Raw genomic sequence first — 21,042 nt, 5'->3', positions numbered from 1 at the left:
GACATTTCCGGAAAGAAACGCCTGGGTTCTCTAGAACACAATGGGATGAGGGGAAAAAAATGAGAGCCCTAGGGCTGGAGCACAGTAGGGCTGGAGCACAGTGGGGCTGGAGCACAGTGGGGCTGGAGCACAGTGGGGCTGGAGCACAGTGGGGCTGGAGCACAGTGGGGCTGGAGCACAGTGGGGGAGGGAAAGAAGGCAGGGACAGAGACAGGGAGAGAAAAAAAAACACAGAGTTTTATTGTAAAATCATCTTACATTGAGAGAATATTTGCAGAGTTTCTGCATCAGCATCTCCCTTGGGCACGGTACTACGGAGCATTATCATCAGGCACTGGACTTTGTCATGTCATCTTCCACATATCATACAAGTGACACACACATGACATCCCAGTGCTGACACTGACCTGGTCCCAACCTCCTCTGAGATCTTGTCGGTTTTCTTCACAGCCAGGTCACTCCCTTCCCCACTTTTCTGTACGACACTCTCTGGAGGGAGGCCAGGAAGTAGCCGACAGTTTCTCAGGTGGAGACTACAACCCACAACTCAGAATTGTGAGGCTGACTTGTCCATTCTTACCATGTATATATTTACTCAACCACATTTTATGACCCTCGATTTTACTCCTAATAAAATGAGAACCTGCAGGGGGATTTGGAGCAGGGACATGTGGTCACTGACTACAAGAAGGGATCCCTATGGACTTCACGTTGAGAAATGTGGGCAGCATGGGTCGAAGCCAGCGGGGGGGGGGGCACCCCCAATCTGAGGCTGCTACATAATAAGACAGGTGACAAGCCAGGGTTATGTGAGCCATCATGATTAATGCCGGAGGTGGGGAGAAGCGGTCAAACTCTGCGTCTGTCGCAAGGTTCTCTGACGAACGAGGGGAGAGACAGAAAGGCACATTGAAGTATCAAAGATTTCAAGACCGTGGTGTTGAACGAGGAGGACAGCACCTTTACTAGCAGGGTCAGAGAACAAAAGGACGGCCTGGAAATGGGGCCAGCAGTTCACACTACCGCAAGATGTTCTGACTACCGCTGTCTGGAAGAGTTCCCCCAAAGGCTCACGTGTCAAAGGCTTGGTAGCTGGCCTGTGGCACCCATGAGAGATGATGGCGTCACTAGAGATGGGTGGGGTCTAGAGGAAGGGAGTTACGGCACTGGAGGCATGACCTTGAAGGGGCTATTGGGACCCCCAGCTCCCTCCCTGTCTCCCCACCCCCACCTCTCTGCTGCCTAGTCATGCCGAGGTAAACAGACCTTCTCCACAGGCTCCCACCGAGATGCCATCACAGACCAAAAACCAGGGCCAAGTGACCAAGGACAGAAACCAAGAACCAAATTACCCCCATGCCTCCTCCTAAGTAGGTGACCTCAGGTATCTACCACAGCGAAGACAGATAGGTGACTAACACACAGAGGCTACGGTTAGGCTATTAAAGCCTTCAAGCCAGCAGATAGGGTTAAGTAAGAAGGCTCCAGCCTGGAGGTACTGATCTAAGAAACCATCATGATAAGGAGAGCTTTTAAAGCTAGGAAGGGGAGGAAAGGCCAGGCAAGGACGGAGCCTTAATGAGGAGGGAGGCAGCAGGGGAAGAGAAGAAAGGCAAAGGAGCCAAATTAGCAACTGAGGAGGTGAGGAAACTGAGAACTAGAAACAGGGTAACAAGAAACTCCAGATGCCAGTCTCCTTGAGTGCTTGGGACTTAACATCCGGACTTGGGCATGCCCCATGCACGCCAGCCACTGCCATGATGCCCTTCCTGGCACCACAGAGAGACCCTGGGTCCCCTCTCAACTCCTCAGCCATAAGAGAAATCCTAACGGATAAACAGTACAGCTGTCCTCTCTCTGGGAACACATTGCCCCTGCCCACATCCTCTCAGGATCCCCAAACACACCTCTCCCCTCTCTCCATAACCAACCCACAGGCTCCACTGAACACATCATCACAGGCTAAGTAACTTCCTGGACCACACTGACTGACATTCACAAGCGATTTGTTCTCTTTAAACTCTGATTTGCTAACAGAATGCCACTGGAATGAGGTGAAATTACTAAATACAATCATGTAATTTTTAAAAAAAAAAAAAAATCAGTTCTAGGGGATGTTATTGACCCTACAGAAGTATTAATAAGGAACTGTGGACTTGGGTTTCACTATAAAATGTCTTAATCAAACTACAGCTGTTACTCTACGCAAAACAAACAATTACACAGGAGGAGAGAGGACCCACCACTTTGTCTAAAAAGTGTGTTCTTATCTAAGTTTCATACTTATGAAAATTAAACTCCAAAACTCATCTCAGCCCAGGGCTATACTTTGATGTTTAGAAGGCGGTCACAGGGCATGAACTCATAATTAAGTTGTGCTTCTAATTTATATTTTCCAAAATCAAAACAGAATGTGTACTACGCTCAATCTTCAGGGAAAGGAGCCTGGGGTCCCCTTAAATATCTTTAGTGTAGATTTCTAAAACCCATACATGCACAAGAAAAAAATAACTTTTCTGGTAAAAGTAAGATATTACTATCCTCATATTTCTTCACTAGAGGCCTTCATGTAAAATGCTCCAATTACTGCGAATGCACATTCTTCATGAACAGCACACAGCGTCCGTGCTGAGACCATAACTACTAATTTCTATAGGACTAATAATATCTCCTAAAAAGTGGATTTTTTTTTCTGCTTCACCTATTTTTACCTAAAGTTTTAAGATTTAAAAGCAGTTCCCATGTTTCAGAGACACGGCAGCATCTCAAACACAAGAATTCCGTTCAACACCAAGACTTAGAATTGAGAGAGAGAGGTCACCTGACACACGCAAGTGGCCATGTTTATCCTCTACATATGAGGAAAACATTATTGAACTTTTCCCTCTATGAGATTAAAAAACACCAAAATTAAAGTTAAGAGCTACGTGTTGTGCCCCACACACACACACACACACAGCAGTCCACACACTCTTCAACATCAGCAAGTGACACCATGGTTTAATTTGTTATTGTAGTGTAGAGTTTCACGTTCATTTTACTGTCGCTTGTGTTGAGATTGGACCCAATGCTTCATAACTATCAAGTCCTGACACAGCCACTAAGCCAACACCCCCCTTAATGCCATCCTTAAAGCTTGTTTGTTTAAGTATCTCTTAAATTGAAAAGAAAATCACATTTTCAAAGCAACAGGTGGACAAAAATCATTTGGACAACACAAGTTGTCCCAAATAGTTTGAATGCAAGTGACTTATTTTAAAAGAATACTGTGTATTAGAAAAAATATTTAATGATCTGTAAAATTATTTAGAAGCAAAATAAATAATTGAGAAGTAAAATAAACCCCTCCCCAAAGAAGAAGACCATTCCTTAGTTATAATCAATTGGTAGTTTCCAGAAATATTTACAACGGGGAGACCCAAAAGGCACTAAGGTCCATTTTTTCTAATGAATTAAGCCAGACAGTAATCACAGGGGCTTCTATTCTTGCAACAAAGAACTCACAAGTACATTCTGTTTTCTGGGTACACACAAGTTTTGTTTCGTTTGTGGTTTTTTGTTTGTTTGTTTGGTTTGGTTTTTCGAGACAGGGTTTCTCTGTGTAGCTTTGCGCCTTTCCTGGAACTCACTCTGTAGTCCAGGCTGGCCTCAAACTCACAGAGACCCGCCTGGCTCTGCCTCCTGAGTGCTGAGATTAAAGGTGTGCGCCACCACCCGGCTCGTTTGTTTTTTTTAACCTGTAATTTAACAGAATTTTCAGGGAAAGGGGAGGGGACCAGGAACTAGAGTGGCAGCTTCCAGCGTGGTGTTTATCACGTGATTACTCCTGGTAACTCTCTCTGTTCAATTTAACTGGAGAGGCAAACAGTGTGACTACCCAGCAGGCCTTCTCTTAAATATGACTTTGAAAGGATCAATATTCTGACTCCAATCTGAGGACCATCTTCAAGTACCTAATACACACAGGGCAGAACTATAGCCCTCCTCAGAATGGAAAACTTCAGCGTTCCCCTGATTTATCTTCTCCAAACAAAATAAAACCAAAAAATTAAATACATTTACTCATTTGCATGAGTTCTCAAGGGCGTGTATGTGAATGTGTGCACGGGGTAAGAGCTAGTGGAAATCAGGGGATAACTTTGTTAAGTTCTCTCCTTCCACCATATGGGCTCCGGGAACCAAACTCAAGATATCAGGCTTTGTTTTTGTTTGTTTGTTTGTTTGATTTTAAACCCACTGAACCATTTCACTGGCCCCAAAATAAATGTTGAAGGTATTCTCACTCTAAGAAAGGTAAACCCAGTTTTTGATGATCTACAAATGAATATAATTTACTAGGTACATGAATCTGTGGGAACAAGGCTATGAGAATTATGAAGCGGGCTTTTCTAGTTGACGTAAGTCAAAACAGAAAGGGGGGGGGGACGGGACACGACAGGCGTCTCGGATGACAAGGCATCCCTGGATTCTCCTCTCTCTTTCACCCCTATCTTCCGGATGGGGGCCATCGAAGTTTACGTTGCTCATTCTCTGCTCGTCACACCCACGTTCCAGGACAAACTCTGCCCACAGAAACAGGCTGTCTGCCTCCCGGGATTTCACTCCCTACCACCTAATGTGCTTTTTTTTTCTCTCCAGACAGAAATCATTTACAGGATGCTTTGGAGCAGTAAAGCGGCAATTACCATGGCTACTTCTTCCACTCCCAAATTAGCATGGCTTCGGGAAGAGCCAAATTATGCTCCCCCCGTGCACCTGAGGGCACATACCGGCACTTCACTACATGGCAGGTCAGGGAAGCGAAAGTTCCACGAGAGTAAGGTCGGGGTGAGAGCCTCACCTTCTTTCCTCTCCGGAGAGAGTCATTAGGCCCGCTCTCTCTTCCCACACCTCAGAGATGGGGCCAACACCCTGACACCACGAAGCCCTGCACCCTCTGCAGCTCTAGAGCTCAGACCTCAACCACCCCTTCCCTCCTTCAATCTTCTGCTGAGTCTATAAACACAGGTTCCTCCCTGCTTAAAAATAAACGGCTCCCAACCCTGCATTTCCTTTAAACTAACACCCTTATTTTTCTTTTATACTGGCAAAGATCTCAATAAAAAGTACTTTCTCAGCACTTCTTTCGAGTTCTTTCCACATTTCCTTCTCTCCCCTAAAACCACTGTTATCCTCAGACGCCTTACAGAAATCCTTCACATCCTTCCTGGCAGGCAACACACACAGCTTCTTCAGGCATCACAAGCTAATGTCAAACCAAAGGACCTTCTTCTGTGTCCACCTGCTGGGATCTTTATATATGCCATGCTTCACGCCACTCACCTCCCTCAACAATATCCCATGTCCTTTCCATTGCCCGCGTGCCTAAAACAGAAAAGCAACCCACAGCACACTAAAAAACAACCACTGAAAAGACAGTGCCCGTTCCTGATTCTCTCTACTCTGTACCCAACTCACATGGGAGTACAGTATGACAAACATCACCTCCCAGCCATCTTCCTACACAAAACCTATTGCTGCCTTAAAGACCTCATCCTCCGAGCGTCCAACAGGACCGCCCACAGCTGAGTCCACCCTCTCAGGTACCTAGAGAACAAACTTCCAGATGTACCAGATGCTCTAAGTCAGACTGGCTCCCTGTGGGTTTCCCACTGCAAAGTAACACCCTGTCCCACTGTCCTTTCCCTATATTCCAGGGAAGCGCCGTCCTAATTCCCCACGTCACTCAAATCTACAAGCTAAGGAATCAAACACAAAGGAAGGGACCAAATGACATAAAATTGACATCTAGCCCCAGCTTTCTGCACTATCCAACTGAGTGAAGTCAGGGAGGTCACTCAATCCTGGTGGCTCTGTTTCTTTGAGAAACTGGGGGATTGAAATACAGTCTTTACAGCTGCCGGCAGCCCTTCCCCATCCCTTCTTGCCCCTCGCCCCCTCCAATTCAGAGTTTGGATGACCTTCCACTCCTGTCAAACCTCTATTTATAGAATGTTACCTAGACTTGTCAATTTGTTTTTTATTTCTCAGAACTGCAGCCCCCCACACACACACATCTGTGCAGTTACCACCCGGTTCCTATGTGCACTTCTTCAGGAACAGTATTTTAACTTTATTAGAAAACCTGTTTTCTCACTGTATCCTGTCGCCTCTACTCAAACTTCTTTCTTTCGGATATTACATCCTCATGTGAAGATTTAGTATTTCCCCTTTGCCTGCTAGTTCAGCTTCTTCTTCTCTTTAAGATTTACTTTATCTTAAATTATGTGTCTTGTGTGGGAGCACACCGATGGGAAGCCTCCCATCCCCTACAGCTGCGTTATTTATAAGCTGTTGCTAGCCACCAATGCGGGTGCTGGGAACAGAACTCAGGTCCTCTGCAAGAGAAGAAGCAAGCCATCATCACTGGGCCTGACTTGGTATACTCCTATTAGGTTTTTATAAAGAATTTTGATAATCTGAACTCTACCTCCTTATCTAATGTAACCCTAGTATCACTTACTTTCTCACAGGCTTGTGTCCAGCCAAGCTGTCCTGAGCCCAGGATTCCAACCAGTGGCTGAGGGCTGATGCAAATGTAACTCTGCTAATACAGTGTAGTGGCTTCACCTTTCTCTTCGGCATTTCCTTGTTTTCGTGTCCTTAACCTTTGCCCCATAAAAACCATCCTCTGGTCTTCACAAGCCAACTTCCGCCACGGTCACTTACTGTTCTGTGTGCCACCCTGGCCAAAAGAAGACAGTTGCTAAGTCCAGTGAACCTAGGTTGGGAGCGGCTTCAGGGGTAACTCCCCAGAGCTTTCGTTTTCTTGTAGCTTTGGTCTCTTTTCTCTCTGGTCAGCAAACCACAATCAAGCCATACAATCCACACACACTCTGTACTGCCATTCCCGACAGCCCTCCTCCCCGCCCCGCCCCTTGCTCCCCGCTCCCCCACCCATCATGAGGAAGTCATCCTGACCCACCTCCTCCAGAAGTCCCAGATTGCTCAAGTGTTGTGATGCACCATTCTGATCTTAACAGACCAGACCTCTTCCTACACCGAACTGACTTATCCTTCTCCCTCACCGGACTTCAGCTCTTTAAGGACAGGAAACCTGACTTGTTCACCCATGTATTATATTGTGCTAAGCCCCGATGTTTACAGGGAAGACCCACGGTTGCTGGACTGACGATGATGGACAGATGGATAAAGGACTAAGAACGGAGAATAGAAGGCAAAATTAAGTCGGGGAGAGGATTCACAGAATAATCATATAAGAGTGCTTCTGTTCCCCTCAACAAAAGAAAATTCAGACATGACCACCCACCAGGTCAATAACAGCCTTGCAGATGGTGGCCCTTTATATGGCTCTTAATCCCTAGCTGGACCAAAATGACGTCACTACCACTTCAAAACCCTTCACAACTGGCTACGGGTGACGCCACATCAGGGTCTTAGAGCAACTCTGTCACAAAGCCTTATGCTTTAACACGCTATGAAGGACAAAAATTAAATAAGGACTGAATTTCCAAAGGGCCTTATACAAAGGATGTAAGTAATGTATGTATTTATCTTCACATATACAGTGATCTCTTGGAATTAAGCAAAAAAATCCAAGAAGCATTTAAATGGAAAAGAAAAGATGAGCATTTTTTAAACAGGGGTGGGGGTGGGGTGGTGGTGGTGGTGGTGGGAGATGGCTCAGCAGTTTACAGCATTGACTGCTCTTCCCAAGGACCCAGGTTCGATTCCCAGCACCCACCTGGGAACTCACGACCATCTGTAGTAACTCCATTTCCAGAGGATTTCTTCTGGCCTCTGAGGGCACCAGGCACACACAAACAGGCAAAGCACCCATAAAATTGAAATTTATATTTTAAATTATTGTTGCTTCTCCGTGGAGAAGTAGCAATTTTCTGATCTTAAGGCTGGATGCCATTCCATTTGAAAACACCTTTCCAGGGTCTAAGGACAAACAGACATCTGTAATTTAAGCATTAAGTGAGACTCCCAAGATAGCCCCTGGCTCCATCTTCCACACAATCTGCTCAAAAGAGTACTTTCCTACTGTAAATTCCCAGTCATGAAGATTAGAATGCAGAGCCCTGCAGCTTCCTCTATTAACTAAGGTCCTTCAGGCTACAAATCAGCCACCTAGACAGCATTTAATGCAATAGTGTGCCGACTGGATTTGGTTTATTGAGTCTATGTTAAAAAACAGCCAGACTTGGGTGGAAAACAAGCAGCCCTAGAAAACCTCCTAAGAGCATTAAGCAGAGGTTCCCCTAAGTCCCCTCTACTTCTAACATGTAAGGAAATGACTTCTCCACTGATGATTCAAGAGCTGAATCTGAAGATACCCTGGGAGGGGGAGTTATTGAAATGAAAACCTGACTACTTTGAACACACATCTTTAGTGTGCATTTAACTGATCAGTCTACTGATACATGACGTGAACCCAATAAAGACATGCCTAGAGACTACTTACCCTCAAAAATGAATTCACAGGTGGCCCAAAAGACTTTATGAAGGCCCCTAACGACCTTACTTCCTTTCACAGTGGGGGTTTAAAAAAATGAAAAGACCCTAGATCATTTAAGATGTTAATTTTTTTTTAAGAAATGGGCACACAAAGGCCAACTTTTAAACAAAACTTACACTAAGCTTATAAAAGACTACTTCAGTCAAAACTGGGAGTTTCGTCATTCTTTTAAAAAATTGTGTCTTAAATATCTGTATATCTTAAATTAAAATATTGAACAAGGAGAGAGGGCAAGTTCTAACTGCCAGATCAGAGCACTGATCCCTCAAGACACAAAGCCAAATAACTAAAATGAACCAATATAACTGGAGAGGACATGCAACAAATGGGTATGCGGATGGACAGCATAGCTAAAACTCTCAGGCTGATGTGAAAAACATCACCATTCCTTAGTATTGGGACATAAAAATATGTCCTTAAACTATTAAATATAGACTATAGAAAGCACCAGAAGTCAACTTTTGCAAAGTAAGTACGTGCCTTTTAAATCTTTGCTGACCGTAATTGTCTATGCAAATTCCCAGTTTAAAAAAAAAATCTCTACCCAGCACTCGGGAGTTGCTTAACAAAAGCCACTTAATGAAACCATAGTCCAGGCACATGAAAAAAAAAATTAACTACATAGAAAATATTTGCGAATTTACTTTGCTATAGCACACAATTGTCTCCTTGTTTCCAAGTCCCTGCAATTCCCATCACGGGGGGAAGGGAGAGGGAGGGAGTCTTACAAGACAACCAAAAGTTAGCTCCCTAAAAGAAAGCATGGTGAAGGCTGTGAAGCCGACCCTCGCTTTAATCAAGACCTCCCAAGTTTATCTTCCAGAAAACAGACAACTGCCGGGCCGCACAATTCCCCCCGCGGCTTAGCCTAGCAAAGGAGCCGCATTCAACCTCGGCGCTGCACTCCTCCGGGCACAGAACATCTAAGAAACTCTGCGACTCCATTTCAAAGATCCCACGCTCAGGCGATCGGCTCTGCTTTCATCTGAGTCCTTGGGAAAAAAAAAAAAAAAAAAAAAAAAACTCTCCAAAGCCGAGACGGACAGGAGTCGAACCAGGAGCGGGGCAGTCGTGCTCCCCCGGGTCAGACAGTCTGGAGCTGCACGGAGTACCGCGCTGGTCCCGGGAACCGCAGCGCCCGGTCCCCGACTCTGCAATCACCATTCCCCGCACGTCCCTCGGGTCCCTCCACCCCCTCCGCCTCCGCATCCTGGAGCCGCGGTCCGCCACTCAACTCTGCGAACTGGGCAAGGAGACGGGCTCCAGCCCCCCGCCTCGGTGCAGCCCGAGAAGCGTGGGAGGGACGGCGGGCACCTACCCGCCGCGCCAGGCTCAACGCCACTCTCCGCAAACTTACTGCAAAGTTGGCTCCAAGTCGCGGCGGTGCGGTCGGGCGCACAGCCCGGGGTGCTCAGCGCGCCCGCCGGCGGGAGGCTGCTGTGCCGGGAGCCGCACTGGGCTCGCACGTCCGCATGGCGCCGCCGGCCGTCCAGCCCCGCCGCGTCCAGCCCGGCCCGCGCGCTCCCAGCTCCCCGCCGTGTGTATCCCTCCGCCCGCGGCCACGCCTGCCTGCGCCGGCTCTCGTTTCTGCAGCGCCCAGACTCCGGGACTCAGTGCGCGCAGCTCGAGACCGCCCCGCCCCGGGTCAGAAGCTCCAGGGGACTCCCAAGATCGGCATTCGGCTTGGAGCAAGGCGAGTGCCCTGGAGCAGCTCGCACTCCTGCGAGAGGGACAGTTTGGGGACTGTTCTAGAATTTCGAGCTGCTGCTGCTGCTGCTGCTGTTGCTGCTGCGAGGAATTTTATTGGATGTTCCCTGCTAGGAGAGGGCAAACATTTGCTTACCCCCAAAAAAATCGACAGTAAAGGAGGAGGACAAGTCACCTATGGCTAAGCACCCTCCCTCTCCCCATGCATCTCTTTAGACTTGTTCCCAGCCTCCAGGAAATGCCCGAATCGGCATTTGAATGCCTCGCTCAGCGAGTCTGCAGCCACCACGGTGAAAAACTACTGAGGGTCTGGAAAGGAATGCAGTTAGGTCGGAATTTACTTCCTCCTGAAATCCACATTAAGGCCGGGGAAAATACACAAGTTTTCCCGAGACCTGTTAATGCAGACTCGGTTGGACCTCAGACCCTCCTGGACTGGGGCGGTGAACCCCAACGCTGGCCACCGGGACAGACGCCCCCCCCACCTAGCCCCCGGGTCTATAGGACAAAGGCAGCTGAGCCTCCCTAGGCGCATTCTCAGTGCTTAATTCTGCCCCAAGGGTCCCGCAGTCTGAGATTCTGGCCCCGTAGCTACAAGTTCTCTAGCGAGAATGAGGGATCCCCGGCTAACAGGCGCCCCACTGGCAGAACTCCCTCTGGCGCCCGAGCGCCCAGCCAGCGCATCCCAGGGCTGCAAGTCCATCCCCGGCTTGGGCACAGCTCCAGGTACCGGCTGAAGCGCAATTGAGAGTCAGCCGAAGCCAGCCTCGCTTTGGGACGCAGCCCAGAGAAGAGGGAGGACTTGACCTCGGAAAGTTTGTGGGGCTCGAACATTTTAACGCCGCGACGACGAGGAGATCAGATTTCCCAGGGAGCGGGTGGAGGCGACAGCAGGGCGAACTGCACAGCAGCCAGGGACACTAGACTAGGTAAGGGAGCATTTTTTTTTCTTTTTTGCTCAAAGTTTATATCACTTCTTAAGCCACCATAAAGGAAGATGACTGAAAATAATAATAATGGTGCCTAGCAGGTTATGCTTAAGAAGAAAAAGTAGTGCCTGCAGAATGAGTGTGCTGATTCGCAGCTCTCTGTTCCCCTGCTCACTATTTGGAACACACACAAATTCACAACCAGCAGCAAATACGAACATCATCATAACCCAAAGACTCGACTGGCCGCGGCTACCACCGCGCAAAGTGCTCGCGGAGTTACGGTCAGTTCCATACCCGGAACGCTGCGAAGAAGGTAAACGACCTGATCTCCAAGCTCAACCGGTTTGCGACCATCACGGAATTTTCACTCTCAGCAAAACACAGCTACCACACTAGAAAGCCAGCCGTTGGGGGGAGGGGATGTGAGACGGCCTGGGGTAGTGATGCTAGGAGAGGGAAAGAACAATAAAAAGTATAAAAACACACCATTCCACAACATTAAATCGCCGGATTCTCTAAATGGCACAAAGGAATTCCTGAGAAAAATTATCATTCATTCATTCATACATACATACATACATACATATATAATTAGTGCTTACTAGAACTAAAATATATTCTTAAGATTCCTAACTATCCCGGCTCACTGATAAACCTCACTGCCTGGAAGAAGTTGCACTTGGTCTCTACAGGAACCACCGAAAGCCAAAGAGGCATGCAGTCTCCTAGGCTGCCACATTTTGCTAATCCTTTAGCCACCAACAAAACGAAATGGAGATACCTCTTTGGCTACGAGCGAATTGCCTTCACATGAAGAGAAGTGTAGTTCAAGTTCCACGAACATCCTTTAAATAGTCGATCTTCCTTGACCCTGTCCCCAGAGCCTCATGGAAATTAGGTGGAAGGGGGACTGTTCCCCCTAAAAACCTTTCCCCCTGCACGGCTTCTGCAGCCAGTCCACCTAAGCTGATTTTTGGAAAGGTATTAAGTGTGGACCGGTATAAATGAAAGGCTGGGGTGGAAGCGATCGAGCTCTGTCTGGTCCTCGTCGTTAGAGTACTCGGCAGGTCCAAGTTCGAGGTCTGCACTGAGCTAGGAGCTGGGAGCGCGCCTTGCCCGGTGCTCGGACTAGAGGGCGCTGCGCCACTGCAGATCACCCAGTCCCCAACGCGCCCTCCCTGGGCACCATTTCTATAACAAGTTACACCGAATATAATGCACAAACGGCTTCGCTTCTCAAGTTCTTTTGAACAGCGCTCTGTGTGTATTTTGTGAATTCCAAAAGCTGCGCATGCTTGCCTTTCATTCCCGCGCCCCGAAAAGGCCGCGGGCAGCCCAGTTCCCTGAGCGCAGACCCAGTGAGAGCCACATGAATCCCCCCACTCACTTACAGAGAAACACCCCCACGTTATTTCATTTACGTTTAAACTTAAATTCTACAAGGCATGCACTGAACAAAGAACTCACCACAGTAGCCCGGTCCTCGATGCTCTTCCTTACAGTCCCCGGCAGTTGGGTAAATCCCACGCCGTTTGAATTTTTTGTTAGGAGCCGGGCTCGAAGTACCAACTTTGCTTCCCTTGGATCTTCAGCATATCCCCAAGCAGAGTGCGAGCCTCCAGTGCGGTCGGGACTCAGGTGATCGCATTTCCAGTGGCTTCCGACCCGGGGAAAGTTTTGAGCACCAAAGGAGGTGGAGAGAGCGCGCACGAGGTCTGGCGAGAGGGCCGAGGAGAAACCAAGTTTGTTAGGACATGTCCAGGCAGCCAGCTGCCGAGTTGAGGAGTTACGGCCGGCAACTGCGGCGGATCTCTCTGCCTCCTTTCCCCACTCCTCCCTCCAGGAGCGGCTGGGGGAGGGGAGGTGACGTCAAGGCTCCGCCTCGCCCCCGGCTCCCGGGCGCTCAAGGGGTTCTCCGGCTTCAGTCGGCCTCCCAGCCAGTTGCAGCTGCGGACGCCCAGGCTGTCGCCGCTTCCCTAGCCGCAGTGATCTCCTTGGCCGCTGCCGTCCACACGAGGAAAGGTCCGCCCCTCTCCTCCCCGCCGAGTCTTGGAGCTCCGCCGAGCGCAGGCTTCCTCGCACTCAGCACCGGATCAGCCCGCCAGGGCCCCCGTTGCGCTTACCTCCCGGGCTTCTAAACCCGGTTGGGCAGCGTTTCCCACGCCTCGGACTGCAGATGATGCTCTTCCTCTTCTGCAGCTGAAACTCGTCGCAACGTGTCGCCTGCCCGGGTTTTTGCTGGGCGGAAGCGCGATCAGTCTCTGCAGGCTTACTGGAGGACTTGGACTTTGTCGTCCTCCAACTTCTGGAGATGAGATTTTTTTTTTTTTTAAATAGTTCCTGTTGTCTATCGCTGTTGCGGTCTTTGTATTGAAAATCACAGCGTCGTATTTTTAATCTCCAAATCCTTTCCAAATGTTCCTGTCTTTAGACCTAGTCTGAATCATAGATTTCGAGGGGTAGGGGGAAGAGAAGGGGGCGGAGCCAATTTTAACGTGTCTTACAAGTGATCTGTGGTGATAGTGCCTAATACACAAATCAAATCGTCTACACCTCGAAACGACATAAATTTATAAAAACGCAAACCCTGTTGAACCTTACTTTATAAATGGACGCGTCGCTTTTATATAAGCGTCCAGGCTCCGGGAAAATATCTGCTATGAGATTTTTTTTAATGCCACTGAAGTACCAAAATGCATCTCCTGAACAACATGAAATTCTAAGGGAGCCATTTATGTAAATTGACACTGCCCCGAAAGATTGTTATTAAATTTTAAGGAGCCTCGGAAAGGAAGGGAAGGGACTGGAGGCAGTTTCTATCAACATATTTTCATCTGTTTGCGCAAATACATGGGTCTGTATAGCTTTGAGAGGTTAAGAGCAACCAAGCTAGGGGGTGTCAAACAGTAAGGAAAGAGATGAAAAGGCTGAGTGGTGTGTGTGTGTGTGTGTGCTTAAGCTCGAGGACTGCTCCAAGCTCCAATGAACTCCCCTACCTGAAGTATGGAACCAGTGTCTGCTTCCCATGATAAAAATTGTACATTAAAAGCGAACCTTACTGGGTCTCATCTGTTTGCCACACGGGTAACATCCATTCGTGCAGACAACCCGCTTTTACTGAGCATCTTAGAAAGCGTCTAGCGAGCACCTAAAAGGCACTTCCTATCTATCGTTTCACTTGTTTCCCCAGCCCCATATTTTCCCTTGCAGTCTGGGGTTTCTTGTAAGGAAAGGGGAGGCTTTAGGTGGCTAGGAAAAAAAGGGGGTAGGGGTAAGAACCTTAGAGTCCCCTGCATACCCAGGGGTAGCCAGGAAGCGCTAGATTCCGGGGGGAGGGGGGAGGTAATTTAAGGGAAGACTGTTTTGTCAAGCGAGTCTGTCAATGCCCAGCCCACTTCTATACTTCACTATGGCAACTACGCATGCTCAGCACTCCTTTTAGGGCCACAGTTGATACTAGAAATTGACCACGTATTACCAGTCCTCAAAATGATGCGAAATCTCCCGAGGCACTGTTACTCACACAAGTCAATTTGGCTTGATATATTAGTCTTTAGAGTTGCTTAGGCAAGCCAAGGGATTTCGATTTTAAAAGAACACAGAAATTTATGTTTTATTGTAGTAGTAGTTCTTAAAAATAGCTCCTTTGAAAAGTGAGGACAGGATACTTTGAACAGAACCCTTTGACCTGACCAGTGTAGTCGATGTGGACTAGCCACGTGTGGCTACTTTGATTTAAATGAAATTAAATCAACATTCAATTCCTTAATCTTTCTAACTGCCTATCACATATTCAATACCCACATTTGGCTAGTGGCTACTGTTTGAGTCAAAATAAATTTAAAAAGTATCTTAATTACCACAGAGAGTCCTACTAGAAATACCTTGTTATATATCTTTAAATTTTTCTGCTTTTTTTTTTAAAGGCTGCATCAAGCATTAAATCTCAAGCTCCCACTTCAGTACTGAGTCATTTCTAAAGTATGGGGGGGAGGGCAGCATCATAAAAGGATTCACTCATTCAGCAAATATTTCTCAAGTATCAACAACATGCTAAGTGAAATTATGTAAGATTCAAGTCCTAATAGGCGAGGTGTGTTTAAGTGATTAAGGAAATATTAACATGGCCTTTTAGCTGTTTTATATCTTTGCTCAGTACAGAATACAGGGAAAATCATAATTTTAAACAAGATAGCATTCTAAGTCATTTTTAGGACTATCCCTAGAACCAAATGCTTCTCCATAAGCCTGACTAATTTCTGGCATCCCACCCTCTTTTTTTTTCTATGCTGTTTTCAGGTCTGTCATACTCCTTTTGTCCCGACCCCTGACCCCTCCCCATCCCCTCCTCCCACATCTGGAGATGATAACAGGAAGTATCTCTTCATGTCCTCAAACATTATTTTATCCTTCGCATTCAATCCAGCTCTCCTTTGGGATCTGCTTATACTCTTTGAAAGGAACCTTGGGCCACACAACTGCTCAACCCAGTGAGATTCAGCTGTGCTTAACTCCAGATGTATTGATGTTCCCCTCCCTTCCCAATTCAGAGTAATGAGTGCTTTCTTAAAATTATATCTTAATGATAACTTTTCATTCTACTGGTGAAATTTTAGATGACATAACCATTCAGTCAGGAAAATAGGTGGAGGTATTACCAATCATTTGCTGAACAGCTATTTTGTTTAGAAAAAATACAGAATATAACTTCAGTTCATTGAAAAATACATATAGTGAAACAGGATAGTTGTAGATTTCTGTTGTCCCTTCAAAAATATAAGCTTGTTATCCCCAAATACTTTGGGAACAGATCTTTGCAAAAGAAATAGAACCCTTGTCATGCTTAGCTCAGTCACTGAAGGATTTCAAGCTTACCTTGTTAAGTGTGTGTGTCGGGGGGGGGGGGGGATTCTAGGAACTATTTAAATTCTCAGTAGAAGTAACAAAGGGGAAAATTAGGCATCATTCTCCTGAAATTCACCTTGCCACTTCCTGTAGTGGATATCTGTTCTATGACCCTGAAGCACAGCCCTAGAGATGTAGCAGGTAACTGCTCTACCTGCCTATGACCTTCAAGTACCTGCCCCTGGGGCGTGGCCTCTCAGCTACCCTAAGACCTGAGATGCACCTATGCTGCTCACTGCTCTCTTCTTTGTCTTGTGAATTTTCCTTTCTTTTTTTCTTTTTCTTTCCTTTTTTGTTTGTTTGTTTGTTTGTGTGTGTGTGTGTTGTTGTTGTTGTCTTAGACAGGGTTTCTCGGTGTAGCTTTGGAGCCTGTCCTGGAACTTGCTCTGTAGCCCAGGCTGGCCTCGAACTCACAGAGATCCGCCTGCCTCTGCCTCCCGAGTGCTGGGATTAAAGATGTGTGCCACCACCCGGCCGAGTTTTCTTTTCTTAATAAATTCCTTTGCCCTTTAATCAGACTCCATGGATTTCTTGAATTAACTCCCAGGTCAACTCTGATGCTTTACAGGATCAATAATAATTTGCAGCATGTATTTACTTCAGAACCAGTTGTACTATGGTTGTATTCAAGACATACACACATGTTATGGAATATCATAAGATGTGTTACATTTGTTTATGCTGTGGAACTTTTGTTTAATGATGCAAAGATGTGTTGTATTCCTTTATGTTGCATTAGTTTAACTCTGTGAAGCTGTGTTACTTTGCCTGTCTAAAACACCTGATTGGTCTAATAAAGAGCTGAACAGCCAATAGCAAAGCAGGAGAAAGGAGAGGCGGGGCTGGCAGGCAGAGAGAACAAATAGAAGGAGAAAAAGAGGGATGAGGAAGCAAGAGAGATCAAGAACAAGAAAAGAAGGGGCCAGTCATCCAGTTACACAGCCAGACATGATTTAAGGAAAGAAAAGATATACAGAAATAGAGAAAGATAAAAACCCAGAGGCAAAAGGTAGATGGGATAATTTAAAATTTAGAAAAAGCTGCCTGGAACAAGCCAAGCTAAGGCTGGGCATTTATAAGTAAGAATAAGCCTCTGGGAGCTGGGTGGCAGTCCCCGCTAAAGAGCTAAGAGCGAAGAATAAAAACAACCAACATCACACACGCATAATATGAGAAATATAATGATAATATGTTTATATTATATGTATATGTATATAAACATATATTCTCATACACACGCACACACACACACACACACACACATATATATATATATATATATATATATATATATATATATTCTCATTAATTCTTACAAAGTCTTTTACGGTTAGACTCTAAAGCGCTCTCATAGCCTCCTGTTTTAAGTTCTTCTATGGCTGGTGTTGCTGTGTCGGCAGGCTGTGGAAAATGTATTAGACATGACCTGGCTAAAGAGAACAAGCCACTAGGGGCAGCCCTTTGAGGATCATAGCCCAGCCCCTGGCTCTGGCTTCACTCTGTGCTGACACCAGGAAGCAGGCTCAGCCACTCTATTCCACTGAATGGACTGACCTGTTCTGCCATGTCATGATATATGGCAGTGTCCTGAAACCTTGCGCTAAAACAAATCTTTCTTTCCTGAAACCTTGTGCTAAAACAAATCGGTTCTGAAAAGTCCCTAATAACAAAATTCTAGAAGGCATTAGTCATTAATCCCTTACCCTCATTTCACAGATGAGAAACTGAAGTATACAGTAGATAACTCAGTCTTTTGGATGAAAACCTTCAGCTGGCTGGCTGCAAAGCCAACATTATTGTCTACTGTCGTGTAGCATAGCTCCATAGAGCCTACTCCTCATCTACACTTTTTATGAACCGTGGCTGTTTTACATTAAAGATCAGCAATGTAGTAGTTTGAAAACTGGCCTGGAAGAGAGGGAAAATCTTATCAAGTCATAACCAGGGAGAAATGCTCCTTTCCGGAAGCTCTGCTTTATGTGGATAAATAATTCTTCACAAGTGGGTCCTTTAATCATGGAAGGAGAGTGCCCCTGATTGTGTCTAGCAATATATGTGTAATGCATCCATTATTTGTTTGGATTGCTTATTTTCCTAGGTGGATATGCATACACTTATGCACATTGTTTTTAAATTCAAAATCACCATCTGGTTTTTAACTTGTTTAGGCTGAACAACAACAAAAAAAAACACACATGGATGATTTTCAATGAATTCTGACAAGGACCATCTCAGGATTTCACCACCAGCATTTTAATTTTTACTTTGCATTTCACAGTCTTCAGGCTGGATTTTCTAGTGTTCCATTCTCTTTTTAACTCTCCTTTCTTTTCTCCACCTACGGCTACAGGCATGTGGTGGTTTGAACGAGAAGTTTCCATACAGGTTCATGTACTTGAACTTTTGGTCCCCCATTATGGTAGATGATGCTGTTTGGGGAGGTGTAGGAGGTGTGGCCTTGCTGGAGGAAGTGCGTCACTGGGGAGGAGCTTTGAAAGTTTAAGGCCACTTCTAGTTCACTCTGTCTGCTTGATGTTTACAGCTCAAGATGTGAGCTCTCAACTGGGTACTCCAGCCACCACGTCTGCTACTTCCATGCCATGATGGACTTTGGTGCCTCTGGACTTCTAAGTCTGAGTAATCTCTTCTATGAATCTCTTGGTCATGGTGTTTTGTCACAGTGACAGAGAAAAAAATAACTAATACAACAGGACAAGTGGTTTTTTTCCCTGGGAATAATCCCCCATCTGTACATTTTTGCGACTAGATCCCATCTCTTATCTTGGTATCGCTTTTAAATAAATCTTGTACAGAAACTCCCAGGATCTCACTTGTAAAATGAGGTATTGTGATGTCCCTCGTGTCTGTTCTCTAACAGACGGTGTATCTGAAGGAATGATCGGAGCTCTGCGATCCTCACCATAGGCCTGTCAATCAACTATGGCCAATGAGATGCTGGAGTAAATATGCCGGGGCGGTGTGGGGGGGGGGGATGGGGAGGACTTTTTTCTGATAAAGGTCCACAAGCAATATTATCTCTAAGGACATGATCAGGTTAGGATATCATACCAGGGACTGATTTGGGTATCTTTCTTACTGAGGATGAGACCTAACCCAGGAAAGATGGGCTAGGGGGCGTGGTGAAGGTGCCCAGAGACACTGAATCACTTACACCTCTTTCAGGACTTCATATGGGAGAGCAAACATTTTCATATTATTTTAACAGGCTTGTATCAGAATTTGAGTCACTTGAATCTGGCATGATCTACGACAACTAAAAATCCCTTTACAAATGAACAATGAACTATTTAAAATAAAATAATAATACATTATATACTTCTTCTACTTGTTGGCTAACAGGAATTGAGACTAAGTCTTATAATAAAAAAATGGAAAGATTATCGAAGTTTTCCTTCAGCAGTGAGTATGTTAGTCTGCTTGGGTATTTGTTGATGGTTACTCTTGACTGTTAGCTTGGTGTGATTTAGAATCCCCGTAAAAGCAAGTCTCCCTGCTTGTCTGTGAGGGATTATCCAAATTACTGTTAATTGAGGTGTGAAGACCCACACTAAATGTGGGTAGTATCATTCCATGGATGGGGTTCCAGACTGGATGAAAAAGGGGAAATGAGCTGCAAAGAAGCAGGCATCACTTTCTGCCTCCTGACTGTGGGTACCAGGAGACCAGCTGCCTCCTAGTCCCTGCTTCCACACTGTCCCTGCTATGGTGGACTGTATGCCCTCAAACTGTAAGCCAGGATAAAATCTTTTGGTTTTATTTTGTTGTTGTTGTTTGGGGGTTCTTTTATTGGTTTTGATTTTTTCATTTCAAGACAGGATTTCTCTATGTAACAGCCCTGACTGTCCTGGAACTTGCTTTGTAGACTGGGCTGGCTTCCAACTCACAGAGATCCTCCTGCCTCTGCCTCCCGGGTGCAAGACTATAGGCATGCGCCGCCATGCCTGGCAAGGCAAATCTTGTTTTTAAAGTTGCTTCTGTCAGGTTTTGTTTGTTTGTTTGTTTGTTTGTTTGTTTTGTTGTTGTTGTTACAACAGTGAGACAAGTAACCTATTCAGGCACCATAAGAAAACACGGCAAACTGAGTGTCTTAAACCATAGGGATTTGTTTCCCCCACAAAGAGCAGGTTGCCAGCAGGGTTATTTCTGCTGAGGCCACTCTTCCTCTTCCTGATTTATAGATGATATGTCCTTGCTTTGTCCTACAGTGGTACTTACTTCCTCTGTATTTGGAGGAAGGGAGAGGACAGGAGAAAGAGAGAGGGTGGCCGGAGGGAGAGAGAAAGGGAGGAGAGAGAGAGATATTGACTAACTTCTGGTATCTTCCTCCTCTACTAAGGGTCTAAGGACATCAGAGCTATTGGATTAGCACTTACCACCATGGTGTGATTTAACCTTGGTGACACTTTAAAGAGCATGATCCTATCATCATACTGTCCATTTAGGAGTTACAACTTCAAGTCAGTCCTTCACATTGAGAAAACAGGTTCTCTATAAAAGGATTTAGGACAGCAGGCTGTTTCTTTTTTCTACCATGATGGCAAACAAAATAAGACTATGAATTTTCATTTGTTTGTCTACTCCTAGTTTTTCCTATCAAGTATTCCCCAAATTTCCTAGGATACTTTCTAACAGATTCTTAAGGATTGCTCAGAAGTGATTCCGGTGAATGTTAACTAAATCCGGATACCCAATAATTACCAGAGGATAAGCTAGTCAGCGGGAAGCACCCACTGTCAGCACGTCCATGACATTTGGAATTGAAATTTGTTTGCGGCTCCCATTGCCAATATCAAATGCCAAGCCCCAAACCAAAATCAGCCTGTATTCATGGTGGCCTCTTCTGCCCATGCCTCGTCCTTTAATAACTGTGTTGTCTTTGAAGATAGGAGTCTCTGTAAGCAGGCTGTGTGGATTTGTATGTTTAGGAGGGAAACACAACTGAACTCCAGCAGC

General features: G+C 45.9%; 1 protein-coding gene across 1 annotated transcript in view; it reads right to left on the bottom strand.

The window, feature by feature from the left end:
- Fat1 (FAT atypical cadherin 1) overlaps positions 1 to 12,964 on the bottom strand; it is a 122,051-nt gene extending 109,087 nt beyond the window's left edge. Inside the window, exon 1 of the mRNA XM_059245074.1 lies at positions 12,631 to 12,964. The gene's annotated coding sequence lies outside the window, so the exon portion shown is untranslated. The remainder of the gene's footprint in view (positions 1 to 12,630) is intronic.
- Between the last annotated feature and the right edge of the window lie 8,078 nt (positions 12,965 to 21,042).

This window comes from Peromyscus eremicus, chromosome 17 (genome assembly GCF_949786415.1).
Source record: "Peromyscus eremicus chromosome 17, PerEre_H2_v1, whole genome shotgun sequence".
In the NCBI taxonomy this organism is placed as follows: domain Eukaryota; kingdom Metazoa; phylum Chordata; class Mammalia; order Rodentia; family Cricetidae; genus Peromyscus; species Peromyscus eremicus.
The sequence above is the reverse complement of the archived record's forward strand: the minus strand, read 5'-3'. Positions and strand labels throughout refer to the sequence as shown.